Genomic DNA, 16284 nt, shown 5'->3' with positions numbered 1-16284 from the left:
GCTTGGCCACGGCTCTCGCGGTATCCCTGGGGAGCTCGGCGAACTTGACCGGGAGTCTCAGCACTCGACACGGCTGCCTCTCCACCTGCGTCCCCAGGCAGACTAAGGGTGCCACCCGCCTCCGGCTGCTCCCACGACCCCTGAGGCCTTCCTCACTGTGCCAATGTCCGGCGACCGCTGTAACCTGGTGGCTTAAAACCACAGGCGTGTGTTTCTTTACAGCCTTGGAAGGGACACAGGGAGCCCGAGGTGTGTGTGTGCGGGGTGGGGGGGAGGTCACAGCTGTAACAACGCATGAAGTGAGAGGACTCAGGTGGGCAGAGGGCTGGCGGCAGGTCGGGACTGGGGAGCCGCCTGGAGCCCCTGTGTCCCTGTCCTGATCCCTCCTGGGCCCGAGCTTGCTGGCACCTGTGTCCCCTCCCCACACTCAGCCCCAAGCACACCCGCTCGTGCCCGACACGCACGCACGGTTTCGTGGCCATCTGTAGCGTGACACCAGCTGTACCTCCTGCAACAACACCCTAGACGGGCAGCAGAACGGTCGCCAGGCAGGGGCCGGGGCCTCGCTTTGCTGATGAGGGGGCGGAGGGTCTGGAGAGGCTGGTGACCCAGGAAGCGGTGGACGGGACCGGGCGTCTCCTGGCCCTGCTCCTCCCCCCGACCGCTGTGATGGCTTGCTCCCCGCTGTGTGAGGCTGCTTCCCCGCCACGACACCTCCTCTCCCCACTTCCAGCTGGTTCTCACCCTCATGCCTCTCCCCTCGTGACTCCCCTTCGCCTCTACCTTCCTTCTGCCACCTCTCATGCCCGCTCAGGTGCCAGTCTCCGCTGCCAGCTTCGCCAAACGTTTGCATCCTCACTGGGGGGCCCCGAATCACCAAATGCACGGTTGGTACCACACCACTTAATTCTTGTAGGTTCCCTATTGTGGTTTTTTTTTTTTTTTTTTTTTTTTACTATTTATTTGCTGCCTCAGGTCTTAATTGTGGCATGGGTTTAGTTGCTCCGGGGCACGTGGGATCCTCTCGGGCCAGGGATTGAACCCGTGTCCCCAGCATCACAAGGCGGAGTCTTAACCACTGGACCACCAGGGAAGTCCTTGGAGTTTCAACATGAAAGGCCAGCAGACCCACTTGGCGCCTCCATGCTCTCAGACTTCTCTGCTAATCCAGCAGGGGTGATGGAGCAGCAAGTTCTGGAAGGGTGAAGGGCAATATGCTGCCTGATCTACCTAAACACGCAGAGACCCCTGGGCGGGCTACGCAGTACACCGGGCCCCGGGGAGCCAGTTCACACATTCCAAGGGCACGGCTAAGTTCTCTGGACTGATCCTGGAGGTCATTTCAAGTGACAAAGGACACAGACGCCTCAATCACAGGGCCGCCCTTCTTGGGCGGCTAGGGGTTAAGAGTTAATTGGGGTTAATGGCAAATCAGCACGAACCGTCCCTAAATGGGAACTGAACTTTCAACGCGTCCTTGAAGTGCAGTGAAGACGTGCTTGAGGAGTCTATTTTTATTTCTCAAGTGGCTGTGAACGTTTTGGTTTGGGAGTTTACATCTTCCCAACTTGAATTACAACGTCTGATGACACGGCCACGGGGAGGAGGTGCGCCCTGGGGCAGCGAGGGGCAGAGCGGGGGCCGGAGGCTTCGGGGCCACGCGCTCAGGGTGGGGGCCTGTGTCCTGAGGGTGCCCCAGCTAACGGCGAGACCCCAGAGTGCTCGTGAAGGTCCCAAAGCGCATCGCGTGTGCAGAGAAGGTAGTCAATGAACATCAGCCCTGGCCGCGCGGCCCCAGCAAGGAGCAGCACACCCTTGCGGGAGGACGGTGTGAGCTCCACCCATCCTCCCAACATGCTGGGACCGGGGAACGCGAAACAGCTGAAGCCAAGTGAGGCGCCCCCACCACACAACGTTAGGTCAGGACTAACGATCCTGTTGCCTGACCTGCAGCCCGAGCGCTCTGCAGGGCGAGTTCAAGTTCATCCCCATCGAGCGGAGGACGGATGTGAGGGAAGCAGAGCAGAGGCCTGTGCACGGCGCTCGGTGAGACAAGCACAGCTCATCCCAAAGCCCCACGAGCAGAGGCGGCGTGCCGCTGGGACGCTGCAGGTGGACTAGCACTTTCGGAGGAAACGGAGGGTGAGCTTTCAGAAACGACAGTCTCCCCCCAGAGGGCGGAGGACGGGCAGTGGGCGGCTGATCCCGAGAGCGTGAGGAGCCCTGCTGTGGGAACAACGGGGCCCCTGCCAGGACAGGCTGCCGGCCTTCAGATGACCAGCCCGGCCACCATGCGGGTGCTGCCAAGCTCTCCCTCACCGATCCTTCAAATACGTTCAGCTGCTGGAGCAGGGGTGATGCAGACAGACGGAGGCCAGACGCCTCTCCAGCCCCCGAATGAGCTGCTCAGAGCAAGTCGCCACGTCTTAGGGTCCCTGGGTCCCTCCCCGGCGTCCCCCAAACTTCACCCAGAAGGTACCTGGGAGATGCTTACTGAATAGAACGAAAGATTCAGGTGATGCCTGAAGATAAAAGTGGAGGCTTGAGGCCCAGATACTCTAGAGAGGCTTCTGGAGCACAGAAGTCAGCTCTAGAAACCCGGTTATCATCTCACGACATCTGCAGCGGAAAGACAAGTCGGCTCATGTCAAACAATTCAGCCCCATTCGGAGTGAACGAGAGCCGAGACACGTTAACACCTGTGGCTCCCGTCAAAAGGCGAGTGCGTGACTGCTGAGGAGGCAGAGCCCGGGAGAGGAGGGCGCAGAGCCAGCAAGGAGCCGGAAGTTACAGTCCCCCAGACAGTCTTAGGCAGCCACTGGGCTACCGAACAGAGGCAAGAAACCAAACCTGCACGCTGGGACCTCGACCGCCCGTCAGTCCTGGGGATCAGGGAGAAAAGACCTGTCCCCACGCCTGATAACTCAGAAGAGGATGCAACTCCGGGGGCGGCTTCCGGGCAGCAATGCAGGCCGGCCAGGAAAGGGGGGTACCTGAAACACCTCTGCTAGAAGACAGGTGAAAACGCTATCTCAGATGGGAGAGTCTGGGAGAGTGATTTTGGGGAGGAGCCACAGAAGGGGTGGCTGCTCTCAACTCTGCACACACATTCAGCTCTGGCTGTCCAAGCCCAGAGGATGTGAGTTCGGTTTTTTTGGGGGTGGGGAGGGGGTGCCCTGGAAGAGAACAGCCAAGAGGCCCCAGGATGGAGCTGATGTAGCAACTGCTTGAGACGAGGGTTCCCGGGACCGCCTGTGCCATCTGAGAGGGGAGGGCTGGACACAGGCCGGTCCAGGCCCCTGGGGTACTGCTCCCATCGGACCTGCATCTTTTGCATCGGCAGGCAGGTTCCTTACCCCTGAGCCACCAGAGAAGCCCAAACCAACATCACCAGGCACATATTGAGGGCTCAAACATGACAACATCTTCCATCTAAGACTGCTTTTTAATCCTGACACCCTACATGTTGGCTATCATCTTCATTTTGGAAAAAACAAAACAAAACAAAAAAACTGAGGTTGAGGGGGACTAATTAACTTGTCCACGGTCTCATAACAACCATGACAGCTGAGACCAGGGCTCAGAGCTCAGGCTGTCTGTATCCAAGGCCCGTTCTCTCTGCGGAGCACTTGACCCCCTCCCTTGATTATGCCCTAGAGAGAGTCTCTCCAGCACCCCCTCCAAGGCTGGCTCCCTGGGGGCCGGGGGCAGGAGGGCTGGGCTGGTCCAGTGGCATTAGCCTGGCACGGCTGTCCCCCCCCACCCCACCCTCTGATTGGAGGACAGGCCTGCGCACCTGTGTTGCTTTCTCAGCTGAAAAGCCAGATGGTACCCGGTGGTGGGCAGGGTTCCAAGGATTTGATGCCAGAGCCGCAACCCTTGTGGTTTGTGTGTGTGTTGGAGGGGGAGATAAATATTGTGGAAAACCACGCACTCACTCACTAATGGTGATGTGCCCCCAGGGTTTATAAAGGACAGCCTGGCTCCTTACAGGTGTGAAAATAGAGATGGGGGTGGTGGTGCACACACACACTTCCAGGTGCAAGACTGAGGAGCTTCACCCTGCACGAGGTGGGCTTTAAGAACATGATGACAAGGAGCTGGGGAGGGTCGGGGGCTGTGGGAGGATGAGGGAGGTGGGGTGAAACAGGTGGAAGGCTGGGGGCCCTGCCGGCGGGAACAGACCTGACTTTGGAGCCGGCACCCGTCCTAACGTTAACACTCCACTGCTCACTTTCCAGGTGATAAGGGGCGGCAGAGACAGATATGGGCAGTGAGCCAGCCTCAGCCTCCTGGCGACTGGACGGCTTCTGACTGTTCCCCATGATCTGCAGCGCCCGCCCCCCCAAAGACAGGGGGCCCTTAAGCCCTCACTGAGGGGCAGCTTCCGTCCCAGCAGCGAGGAGTAGAGGACAGCCCAGGCCTCTGGGAAAGGGAGGGCTGGCTGGACGGGGAGGTTTTGAGGCTGGAATGGCGGCCGCCAGCTGTGGCGAGCCCCAGACAACGGCAGGGCCGACGGTGGGCTTCAGAGCCAGCGGCGGCCGCCCACCCGAGGGGTCTTGTCTGCTTGGATGCTCACAGAGCAACTCCCCCAGTGTGTGGCCGGCCTCACGCTGGCTCTGGACCCAGAGGTGGACAAAGCGCAGCTCTGGGCCTTGAGGAGCTCCCAGTGAGGCCAGGGAACTGCATGCGGATGAGAGTCTGATTAACGCCATGGCACGGGGTGTCATGGGGTGAGCCCCTGACCCAGCCTGGAGTAAGTGAGCACCTGTCAGACTCTGCAGCGAGGGGCATGCACGTGAGGGGCGCAGAGCCATGAAAAGCGCCCAGCGTCTGCGGGGGTCAGTGGCCAGTGAGGGTGAGGCGGTGGTGACAGAGAAAGTTCCAGAAGGGAGATTAGAGCAGACCACGTCTCGTGGAGGAGTTTAGAGCTGTCTCACACAGACACAGGCATTCCTAAAGGGCTCTGAGCAGGGAAATGGCAGTCAGGTTTGCCTAAAACCAGGCTGAAAGAATGAAAGACAGAAAAACCTCATGACCTTGGGGCGAGCCTCATGCTGGGAGGCGGCCAGGCTGGACGGCGGGGAGGGGGCTGGCGAGGGGCACCTCTCCGTGGACAAATGGTCCAGGCGCCCGGGGCTCCAAGGTGCACCCCCAAATCCCCTGGTGGAAGCCCTCCCTGTTCTCATGGGATGAGATCCGAAAAGGACTTGAAACACTAGAATTGGGAGTCCCGGGGGCTGGAGGAGAAGGCAGGGCAGGGACGTCCCCGTCCAGCTGGGCTGGAAAACGCTGAGCTGGCCCTGGCAGGGAGCCCCGTGGAGCAAGGGAGGCGCATGAACCCATGGCGGGCTCCCAGGCAACCCTCTGCGGCAGGAAGAAAACAGGCCTCAGGACTTCCTGGGGGTCCGATGGGCAACACACCACGCTCCCACTGCAGGTTCGATCCCTGGTCGGGGAACACGCTGCCAGGTCTCGTAGAGGGAGGCAGGGTTTTTCTAACGGGCAGCAGGGTTTGAAAGCTGCAGGAGAGGGCGGCAACCTCACTCCCCAGGCTCAGCGAACCGAGGCACCGAGAGAACTTCTCAGGCACCGCGGGCCTGGCTCACCACATCCCACTCTTTAGCTTCCGAATTCTGTCTGCCAAGAACTGGAACCAGCTCTGGGTCCTGGTCTATTTCTGTTGGATGTCAAGGAACGGGAAAAGAGGGGATACTTGGCATTCCTCCCTGCCGTGGGCCAGGCCAACGTATTACACGCTGCCTCACAGACGCGAGGAAGCTGGAGGCACTGGCCGTGTGATCCCGGGGCTGGGGAACAGCTGCTGGGGCCAGGCCGGGATCCATGGGGCCCTTAAGGGGCCTCAGAACGGGAGGCCTTGAGGGGAACAGGCAGGTGGGTATCGCTCTGCATCATGGACTGTGTTACAAGTTAACGGGAGGGGGGACCCTCTGGGCCGTCGGTCCTGGCCCTTGGCTCCCTTGGGAGAAAGCACCCATATTCCCGGCCACGCGAGCCCCATGGACCTCAGAACCCGCACGGCTGTTGGCGCCTCCAGGAACCGGCTGGCATCTGACTGCTTTTGCTGTGACTCCTGACCCCTCAGGGGCAGGAGGCGGCAGAGCCATCGCCATTGGCACCTCGGCTGGATGTGCGGGCACCCCACCCCCCACTTCTCCCCTCATCTCTGCGCAGGGAGAGCGGGTGCTGGGAATCGGGCTCTTCTCGGGGCCGGAGTGGAGGAAGTCAGGTGCCTGGACACGGGAGCCCTGCGGCAAGCATGGCAGCTGGCTCCACCCCTCCCCTGCGGACAGCCGACCTCCAAACAGTCAGGAAGGGGCAGGACTCTGCTGGGTGCCCAGTAACCTTGGAGGTGGGGAGAGCAGCCGGCTGATCAAGGAGCTCTGTCAAGTCGGGTGTGAGGAATCTCGCTGAAGACCCCTGGCTTCCTCCCTGGTGGACGGTCAGAGCCCAGAGGCCTCTCCACGGGGCTGGCACGCCGTGGCTCCGGGAGGAAGCACCACCCGCAGGGACCTGCTGGCCACGGCGGCAGAGGGATACCGCCGGAGGGCCCCCTCTCCTGGGGATGCTGAGAGTCTGAAAGTGGCCTGATGAGGGCAGTGGAGCGGCTGCGTCCCTGTCTGCAGGAGGCGTCCTGGTCGGGGAAGAGGCCACATGCCGTGGGGCAGCTAAGCCCACGCACAACTACTGAGCCTGTGCTGCCACTACTGACGCCTGAGTGCGGAGGTGGCGTCACCTGCAGTCTGCGACTCGTGACGCCCGCCTGGAGGCCTGCGACGCCTGCCCGTTCGTTCCTGGGGGAGGCTCGGTTCGGGAGGGCCCTGACCCCCGTCTCCCTGGCCGAACCTCAGGAGGCAGATCCAAGGGAGACTAGGGCAGGCCTCTCCCTGGGAGGCTTGGTGTCGGCAAGACCACGTACCGCTGCGAGAGGGCCTTGGCCAGCAGACTTTCTCAAGGGGGAGAGGACCCAGAGTCACCCTTGGAACTGGTGCAAAGGGCTGATTCTTGGGCCTTGCAGTCGGAGGTGCTGCTACATTAGGTCTGGGGTGTCACCTAACAATCTTTTTTAAAAAAAATAATTTTAATTAATTTATTTTTGGTTGCACCGGGCCTTCGTTGCAGGCTTTCTCTAGTTGTGGTGAGTGGGGCTACTCTTCTTTTCGGAGCACGGGCTCTGGGTGCACGGGCTTCAGTAGTTGCCACACCCGGGCTCAGTAGTTGTGGCGTGTGGGCTTAGCCACTCCACAGCATGAGGACTCTTTCCAGACCAGGGATCGAACCCGTGTCCCCTGCGTTGGCAGGCGGATTCTGACCCACTGTACCGCCAGGGAAGTCTAGGAATCTGTATTTTTCACACGTGCCAGTGGTCCTGGAACCAAGCTCTGAGACCCAGTTGAATGAGACTCGTGGCCTGACCCGGGGAGAGGGAGGGCTGAGCGGCGTTCCTGGAGGCCGGTGACCTGTCCCTGGGGTGGAGGGCAGCCTCCTGCATGGTGGTTCTCCTGCCAGAACTGCTCAGATGTCACAACTTGGTCGGGGGTTGGGGGTTGGGGGGGGGCGGTGAGGCTTCCAGCCATGACCTGGCCCACCGATCACCTCCCTCCTCCTGTCAAGGCTTCCAGAGGACATCTCAATCCGCAAGTTCTTCCGGGAGCTCAACTCAGAGGCCCTGCAGTGCCCTGTGACCTGTCCTTCCGCCTTCACGCAGCATCTGCTTGGCGACGCCCTCTGCAGTACCCCTCTCGGCACTGGGAGCCTTATTAAAACGTGCCTTGGTCTACTCTTGGCTAACCCATGAGACAGCCCGCCCACATGCTAATTAATCAGATGTCATCATTGATCTGCACCCTAACTGCTCAGCCCCGTCTCCTCACGCCTGAGTCCCAGGCACCTCTCTGCTGCCTGCACATCCTCTGGGGTTCCTTGGCTCCTGCGTTCTCCTCGGGGCCGGCCTGCGGGCTGGGGGACGTGCCTGCAGGTACTTTCAGCCCCTTCACGGTTTGCAGGGCCAGCACCACTGGCTGGGACACCAGCCACACGGAGGAGTGCAGTTATTACTTTACAAAGAGTGCTTTATTTAATTAAACCATTACTGCCAGGGCCCTGGAGCACTGTTTAGAAAGACAGCAGATTCCGCTTATAACAGACACCCTGTAACAGAGTAAGCATCACTCAGGGAGGGGCACGGCCTCCCAAGTCAGCAGGGCTGTTGCCAGGACTACGGACTCATCCGTGCCCCGAAGCATCCGAGAGACGCAGAGCGGGAGGAGGAACACGGTTCGGCATATACAGCTCTGATCCTAGTTAGCACCAAGTAGTTAAGAACAACTCATGTTATTCTTAGAACTCCTAAGAGGCTGCTACGCTTCCTTGACCACAGTTCATTCCCGGACTTTTTGGGAAATGAAGCCAAAGAAAAAAAGAGCAAGGGAGAGTAAAGATTTGAAATTGACAGCTGGGACATTTCCTTAAAGAATATAGAGTCTTTTTTTTTTTTTTTAATCTTTGCCCAGAAATGGGAGGTTTTGGAGCAGAGGGGATATGGAGATGACCAGAGCTGGTGGATTTTGGGAGTTTTCCTGCAGTGGCTTCTTTTTTTCAAAATGAATTAATTTGGCTGTGCTGGCTGTTAATGTGACAGGCGAACTCTTAGGCGCAGCATGCACGTGGGGTTCAGTCCCCTGACCAGGGATTGAACCCTGGCCCCCTGCATCAGGAGCTTGGAATCTTAACCACTGGACCACCAGGGAAGCCCCTGGAGCAGCTTCCTGAGATGACTGACTGAACACACACACACACACACATGCACACACACACGGGTCAGTGGATAGGACCTGCCTGAGGCTCTCGTGAAGCAAGGAGAACCAGCTTTCTTACCCTCTGATCTTGTTGAGCACAAATAGAGAAGCCTGGCGCTCAGGGTGTGCCCAAGATCAGTGTGAAGTGTGGATAAAAATGGTCCAGGAAGAGCACAGTGCAGAAGGTCCCCAGCGGGGATGAACACTCCCCACGGAGACCTATTTGGAAGTTTCCCAACCAAACTGGCCTGTGCATGAGCGTGGGCCGTGGATATATTCTTAATATGCTCCATGAAGCTTTCCTGGCTTGGGGCTGTGTGTGTGTGTGTCTGTCTGTCTGTGTCTGATGTCCATGCCAAATCCACATAGGCCTGTTTCTATACAAGCCCAGCTCTGCAGTCCCACACTTTACACACAAGCACGCAGATACCAGAATTTACTCGAGATGGGCTTCTAAAGGTTCTATTTATAAACACTTAATTTTCACAGAACAATGTTTTACACACACTAGGGAAACCAAGAACTCAAAGAGAAACCTGCCGTGAGTCCTTCTGCAAAATAACAAACTGTTCTGTAACAAGTAATTACCCCCCTCGAGTTTGTTTTTTACGCTGGGATTTTCATACGATGGGGCATCTCAGAAGCCGAGTCTGCCGGCAGAGCCTGCGACCGGCTGCGGCTCACAGATAACTTTCTCTCTCAGTGCCCTTCTCTGGGACTGGGGGACGGGGGCAGGGAGAAGGGACGAGACACCAGACAAGCCACACTGACAGCTCCCACAGGCCTGGGGTACAAGCGGCGGGCGCCCAGGGCGAGTCCTGTTTGTAAGGACGCACTCATTACTTTCCAGGTGACAGAGAGGGGGACGTGCTAACAGGGTCAGAGAGACACTGAAGCTGTCATTGTCAGAAGGGGGTCTCGGGAGCTGGAACCCAGCTTCCTTCACCCAGCAGGACGGAAGGAAGGCCAGGGGGTCCCAGCTCACCCAGGGAGTAGCTTCTGAGGCTGGGGGAGGGGCCGTGGGGACTGTCTTGTGATCCCGACTCTTGGTGTTCTTACTGGGAGCTCGGAGCAGGCGGCACAGGGGAGTCAGCTCCGTCCTCTAAGCCGGCGGGTCAGGCATCAGCCATCGCAGAGGCAGGACGTGGGGCGTGATGGATGGCAAGCTTAACGCCGGCGGACAGAACCCATGTCCCCAAGAGCTGCATTAAGAACAAAAACAACCAGCTTCTCCCTGCACTGGAGGAAGCTGGGGCCAAACGACCCAGGATGCCGGGGGTTGGGGAGGGGTCACTGTGGTCCAGTGAGGGGGCGGGGGGGGTGCTGTGGTCAGTGAGGGGCAGGGGGGTCACTGTGGTCAGCGAGGGGTGGGGGGCTCCTTGTGGTCCAGGAGAGGGGGCGGGGGGCGCTGTTGAGGGGGCAGGGGTCGCTTGTGGTAGAGAGGGCGGGGTCGCTGTGGTCCAGAGAGGGGCGGGGGGGGGGGGTCGCTGTGGTCCAGTGAGGGGCGGGGGGGTTGCTGTGGTCCAGTGAGGGGCAGGGGGGTCGCTGTGGGTCCAGCGAGGGAGTTGGGGTGGTCACTGTGGTCCAGCGAGGGGGTGGGGGGGTCGCTGTGGTCCAGTGAGGGGGCAGGGGGGTCACTGTGGTCCAGCGAGGGAGTTGGGGTGGTCACTGTGGTCCAGAGAGGGGGTGGGGGGGGTCGCTGTGGTCCAGTGAGGGGGCGGGGGGGTCGCTGTGGATCAGAGAGGGGGTGGGGGGGGTCGCTGTGGTCCAGTGAGGGGGCGGGGGGGTTGCTGTGGTCCAGTGAGGGGGCGGGGGGATTGCTGTGGTCCAGCGAGCGGGTTGGGGGGGTCGCTGTGGTCCAGCGAGGGGCGCTACCCAGGTCTCCTTGGAAAGGTGAGGGCTGGTCTGGAGCAATGCTGGGCAGCGCTGGGCCAGCAGTGGGCAGAGGCTGGAGGCTGCACCCAGACACCCGTGGGGGAGTGACGGCTGTGGGCCCTGGGGGTGTCCTGGCAGGAGCTCCAGAGACAAGCCACAGTGTTGGAGTGAGTGACAGTGTAATCGGAATTTCATTTAGAAAGGACGGAGGATGGGGTGGCGGTGGACAGCACGACAAAACACCAGCGGCCACTCCCTGGATGAGCTGGAGTGGCAGCTCCCCAGGAAAAGGAAGCAAGAAAAATGCAGGCCCATCCCCGTATTATTGATTTCCCTGGAAAAGAAGAGACAAGCTAATCCTTTAAAGTCAGTCATTTCAACCTCAGCGCTGGCCACTGTTTGAAGTTAGAATTTGCTCAACATCGGCGTCTGTCTGGGGAGTGCGTACACGCGGTTTAGGGGTGTTGGGCAGAAATGCTTTCTTCCTAGAGCCCCAGGATCACGGGCTGGAAGCAGAGATTGGGCACTGTTGGGGGCGGGAGGGGCAGTCCGTACCCTGGGACACAAGTGTTCCCGGGGGCCCAGAGGAGCCGGCGAACAACCACAGACCCCCACCAATTCAGGGTGGGCCCGGCCTGGGGTTGGGGGAGCTACTCCACGGACCGCACCTGTGGGGGGTTGCCGAGCATGACTGGTGAAAGGGGAGGGAAGGGAGAGGTATGACAATATCAGCCTTCCAGGACTTCCCTGGTGGTCCAATGATTAACAAACCACCCTGAAATGCGGGGGACACAGGCGGGACCCCTGGTCGGGGAACTAAGGCCCCAGGTGCCTTGGGGTGACTGAGCCCGCACGCCACAACTAGAGTCCACGTGCTGCAGGAGGCAAAAGACCAGATGCAGCCACAAAAATTAAAACAAAACAAACTGACCTTCCTGGAGCCTCCAGAATGGGATGAGGCGCGGACGCTGGGAGAGGAAAAGGAAGGCAAGGAAGACGCCGTCCCTGGTAGCCCAGGTAGGTCCCCAAGTAGTCCCCATCCCACAAGGCAGGCGCCTGGATGTCCCAGACCCTGTGAGGCCCTGTTGGCAACCCCCTCCTTGCCCCAGGTGGCCAGGAACCTGGCCCAGCTTGCTCCGGTTTGGTGCTGGCCTGAGTCCCGACCCATGGGACTCAGACAGGCTGATGTCCCCAAACAAGGGACTACCAGGCTGTTTACTGAGCTGAGGGCTCAGCTCTGGATTTGCGGATGGAGCCAACCCCTGACTCCTCCGTGGAGACGGTTCATCCTGCCAGCATGGTGCTCGCCCTCTGGGGCCACGCCTCCGGTCTCGATGGTCCCTGTTTCCTTCCGGGTCCCCCACCCTTGCAAATACGGGTACAGTGCTCACATTGTCTCCTGCTGGAGTTGTGCTCTTGGGGGTGCAGGCTGGTCTTCTGGGGCGGTCCCCGAGAGCCCCCAGGTCCCATGAAGTCATCGCTGCCACTGAAACTCGTTACTTCACACTGACTTTCCCTCCTCCCTGGTCCCGGAGGCCTCTAGGCCACCTCCTGCCCCAGAACTGGTGAGAATAAATATGCAAGCGATGGCAGCGGTGACCCACTTATTAGCAGATGCCACAGCCCCAGGGCACTGGGGCTGCTGCTGAAATACAGAGAGAGAGAGGCTGTGGCAGGGAGGGGAGATGTCCTTGGGCAGACGCGCGGAGCTCCAGCTATTCGAGCGAACGGGAGAAGCCCTTCTGGCCACCGAGGACCGAGGAGCGGCAGGAAGATGGCGGGTCTGTCAGGCGGACGGTGGGACGTGCCGACACGGATCACCCAGCAGGCCCCATCCTGGGCAGCCCTGCCCCGACCTCTGCAAACATTAGGTTCCAGGGCTGGCCAGCGGGTCCCCTCGTATCTGCACCCTCGTCTCTGCCTCAGCTTAGGGACCCCAGGGAAGCCACGGTCTCCGAGTCTCCGCTTTCTCTGCTGTGAAATGGGATGATGCCATGGACCTTCCTGCCTGGCTGGGAGGGCCAGACAGGAAATGAGGAAATAACTGGTAACACGTTATACCCCCGTGAACCACGCAGCAGGAAGGACCCGGCAGGGCTCGGCCAGGTGCTCCAGGCGGGGACGTCACTCTGTTCTCTACCCCCAACAAGTAGGATGTTTTTCCCTTCACTGGTACTGTTCTAGGAAGAGACCGCTAGGTTTTAAAAAGGGGATTACGTGCTGTTTTAATTGTGGCCGGTGGTAGAGGCAAGTGATATCACGTAAGACTGAGACAAGGTGGATCAGAAAACACAGCCTCCTGCTGGAGAAGATGAAACCAGGGCTCCTGGAGAAGGCCCAGAAGGACCTTCAGCGCTAACCTGAGCCCTAATCAGACTGACCTGCTCCTTCAGGACGAGTCCAGCAGGCAGAGCCCCCCCACCCCGCTGCAGAACCCAACATACGCCCTGCTTCTTCAAGTGGTGTCCGGCGGGAGAGGCCCCTCTGTCTGGCAGAGGGTGGCTGCACCACCCTCCCGGGTCACCCGGGGTCCTGGAGGTGGATCCCCCTGCTCCTGTGTTCAAGGCAAGCCAGGATGACCTTGTCCTGGTCCAAAGCGGCCCGCGAGGGGCCCCCCGCCTGATGCTACCAGTGTGCGGCCGGGTCTCCGGCCAGGATGAGCTCCGCTCTGCCATCTGCGTGCCCAGTTCTGCCTGGCCTTGCCTGCTGGGTGGCCGGTACCCCAGCGGCATCGATCCACCTGTGAGCGGTGGAGGTCACTCCCGCCGCCGGCGACGAGCCCTCAGAGCTCGAGGAGTCCCACTGCCCCCCAGAACTGCCCTCTGACACTCTCGGGGAGGTGACGCCGATGGGGCCTGGGGTGCGGGGTGCGAGTGAGGCTGGAGGGGACTGCGGGAACAAGGACAAGACAGCTGGGCAGTGCCCTCGACTCGAGGGGAAAAGCCACACATGCCCCACTTCCAAGACGCTCGGGACAGTCTGGTTCCTGGACGGGACTCATTTCCATACGACCCTGCCATTCACCAGTGGCCCCTGACTCCTCCTCACCATGCAGGAGAATGAAATGCTAAATCCCGACTTTGTTTCCTACCCAAGTCGGAGACGCTGAGCAGAAAGAATCCCAGGATGCTCCCCAGCCTGCAGGCAAGGTTGCGGGTTTGAAAGCGCTGGGGCATCAACACTTTCCCATTTGATCCTTCAGAGGAGTGGGGTGGGGTGCAGGGTGGGAATGGGGATGGGGCGGGGATCTGAGGATCAGATCTGGACGTGAACTCGCGTGGCCCCTCCGGCCGGGGCCCAGGTCACCGCTGGCCCCCGCTGTGGCATCTTGCTGGGATGCCCGGGGGGGCACACGTGACTCGCGGGACCACCCCCAACTTTGCAGCGCCCTGTGGCTACTCCAAGGAGGGAGGAGACGGAGAGACTGACTCAGATCAGCTGCACTGGAGTCACAGGATGTGGATGGAGCTCGCGGGCCGCGGGAGGGGAGGAGGAATTTTCCGTTCGTTAAGGTCAAGGGCTTCGGGGAGGCGACTGGTGACTGCGGGTGGAGGAAGCTCCCTTCTCACAAGCTCTCACGGTGCTACACACGGGCTGGCCCCCGAAGGCAGTTAACATCCTACGTGTTCTCGTCCCGCGTGCCCGTCTCAGCAGCATTCCCGCAGAGACACAGAACAGGCTATTTCCAAGGACTTTCTAAAAGCTAAATTGTAACGTAGAAGAAGCCAGAATATGCTGGCCTGGAAAAGACAAGAAGTGGCTGTCAGAGATCCTTTGAAACAGGCAGGCTGGGCAGGCGCACGGCTTACCTGAGACAAAGAAGTGACTGAGTCTGGAGTGGGAAAGGGGCCTGAGACCCACCTGCTGCCTTGCCCAGCGTGGCAGCAAAACAGCTGGTAGAAAGCATTGCCATGGGGGTGGGGGGTGGGGGGCCTCTTCCCTGGTGGTCCAGTGGCTAAGACTCGGCGCTTCCAGTGCAGGCGGCCTGGGTTCGATCCCTGGTCAGGGAACTAGATCCCCCCTGCCGCAACTAAGAGTTTACATGCTGGTACTAAAAAGAACCTGCACGCTGCAACCAAGACCCGGCGCATCCAAATAAATAAATATTTTTAAAAAAAAGAAAGAAAGAGCTGTGGTGGGAATCTCTAGCCTGGAGGGACAATTTCCAAACAGGAAGGACTGTGGCGGGGGGTGGCGGGGGGAAGGTGAGGGAAAAGGACGCCCCTCGTCTCCCACGACCTAAGGGCCCCCCTGATGGAACAAGGACACAGGGGTGAGCCCCTCAGGCCAGACTTGGGAGGGAAGGTGCCGTTAGCACAGAGTGCCCGGGCCCGAGGAAGGAAGCCCACGTCGGCCGACCCCCTCCTTCAGTTACTGGGCCGCTTCTGATGCACTAATAGCGGGCGGCCGGCACGGGGACGGAGCCCCCAGTGTTTAGGGTCAGGAGGCTCGGTGTTGCGGAGGCTGTGGACCCCGGCAGCCACACGCGAAGTTGTAAAATAACTTCTGAGACGGCGCCGAAGTCCACCTGTTTGGAGTTTCTCCAAACCAGGCAGAAGAGCGAGTCTGAACTGAAAACCTGAGTGAACAGAAGCCCCCAGCGGCGGCCGGGGGAGGTGGGAGGGTGTCAACACCCCGCAGGGGAAGGGCTCTGGTTCCGTTCGGCCTCGCCCCCCCCCTCCTGTGTTGTGTGGATTGTGGGGGCCTGGTGGCAATTAGCTTCGTGAGTTATAAGTGTAATATCTGGGAGATGAAGGCAGTAATTAATGCCTGTCTGCTTTCCTGAAGGGTTCCTTCTGTTCGCCCAGAGAGTTATTGAGATTCAGGGAGGGAGGCTTCCATCATGTGGAAGGTTTACAGGACTAAGAGGAGGAACGATTTAATAAGGCAATAATAATGGTGCTAAATAATTCACCGGGCCCGTGGCAGCAGCCGGCACTCCCAGCGCTCCATGTCTGTTTTGCGGATGGGTGGGGGGATGCTGGACAGACCCTGCATAGCCTCCAGCAGCCCCACCGGGGAAGGACCCACCCGAGGGGCTCCCCCCGCTGACCCTCAGTCTTGGATCTGCCCCCAGGTCTGTGCTGAGCCTCTCGGACCCTTTCCTCAACCTCCTCCTTCTGCTATGTGGGTCAGAGATCCAGATGGGTCCTCACACTCACCAACGCTTTTGCTCATTCTATCAATCATGGTTTGTTGAGATGCTAAGAGGCTAATGGGCCTCCAGTCTTCTGGGGGCCCTGCGGAGTCCTCTGCCTGCCCCCAAGGCTGGGGTATGGGGGGGAGGGTGCTGGGAAAACCTGCCATGCATGTCCCGCTGGACCTCGGGTGAGATACAGTTCTCCGAGAAGACAGACTCCTGGCTGGAGCTGACCGTCGGACTGTTCCAGAAACAGAGAGAGGAAAACGCGTGTCTCCCGGGGCTGGGCCACAGGACTCCCCTGGGGGCAGGCCTGGAGGGTGGGGCTGGGAAGGCGGAACCAGTCCTGGGGGTTAACCCAATTCAGAGCTGAGCAGCACAGCCGCCGCGGGACTGCGGGAACCGCTGGCAGGATGCGGACAATTAGGAGGCCGGCTCCCTGCCTCTCTC

At 60.0% G+C, this 16284-nt stretch overlaps 1 protein-coding gene across 3 annotated transcripts in view; it reads right to left on the bottom strand.

The window, feature by feature from the left end:
- Nucleotides 1-16284, bottom strand: part of TMEM104 (transmembrane protein 104) — a 53106-nt gene that overhangs the window by 17977 nt on the left and 18845 nt on the right. The gene's annotated exons all lie outside the window — the stretch shown is intronic.

Source organism: Cervus canadensis, chromosome 1 (assembly GCF_019320065.1).
Source record: "Cervus canadensis isolate Bull #8, Minnesota chromosome 1, ASM1932006v1, whole genome shotgun sequence".
Lineage (NCBI taxonomy): Eukaryota > Metazoa > Chordata > Mammalia > Artiodactyla > Cervidae > Cervus > Cervus canadensis.
Note: the sequence above shows the minus strand (reverse complement) of the source record. Positions and strands in the feature narration are given on the sequence as shown.